The sequence below is a fragment of the Buceros rhinoceros genome, unplaced genomic scaffold, assembly GCF_000710305.1.
Source record: "Buceros rhinoceros silvestris isolate BGI_N320 unplaced genomic scaffold, ASM71030v1 scaffold25113, whole genome shotgun sequence".
Classification (NCBI taxonomy): Eukaryota; Metazoa; Chordata; class Aves; order Bucerotiformes; family Bucerotidae; genus Buceros; species Buceros rhinoceros.
The window spans coordinates 4,889-5,474 of record NW_010402169.1 but is presented as its reverse complement, the minus strand read 5'-3'; the positions used below and the strand labels follow the sequence as shown (position 1 = coordinate 5,474).

General features: G+C 58.4%; 1 protein-coding gene across 1 annotated transcript in view; it reads right to left on the bottom strand.

Moving 5' to 3' along the window:
- The window catches only part of BSG (basigin (Ok blood group)), a gene marked incomplete at its 5' end in the record, with an annotated part of 7,447 nt that overhangs the window by 4,263 nt on the left and 2,598 nt on the right, over positions 1-586 (bottom strand). The gene's annotated exons all lie outside the window — the stretch shown is intronic.

The following is a 586-nucleotide window of genomic DNA, read 5'->3' as shown; positions in this document are numbered from 1 at the left end:
GACAGATTGAGAGAAGAGTCCACTGAACCAGCGGGCAAAGAAACACCAGGGCTGGGTCATCAGGCTGCTCCCAGCACCAGGAGAACTCTCCCATTTTCATCTCTGTAAAGCTGCTGCAATGAGATTTCGTGGATTACGCTGCCCTGCACAAATGTCTCATTCTGCAGCTCCGCGACACCCGCTCGAGGGACGGAGCCATGAAGTTTCAGTCCCGTGGCTGCACTGGGACAACAGGCCGTTTGTTGGTCCTGCTGTGTACGGCACTTCCCACCTCCAAAAACCGCTCAGCTGAGGAATTGAGGTCACGCGAGGGAGGCTGGGTTATAAATACTTTAATCCTTGTTCAGCTCCCTGTTGCTATGGGGAGACAGGCACGTCGGCACTGCCACACAAAGGGACACGATGCCACCACAGCCACTGGGCTAGGGCCAGCCGGCCTGACCGTAATCGGAACAGAAAGCCTGCTGGACAGTCACAGCACGGCTGTATTCCCGCTACTGCGCCCCGTGAGCGGCTCCCGAGCGCTGGCCACAACCCGCGGGCAGCTTCCCAGCCCCCTCCCTAAGAGCGGGAGGGCTTTTGAAAG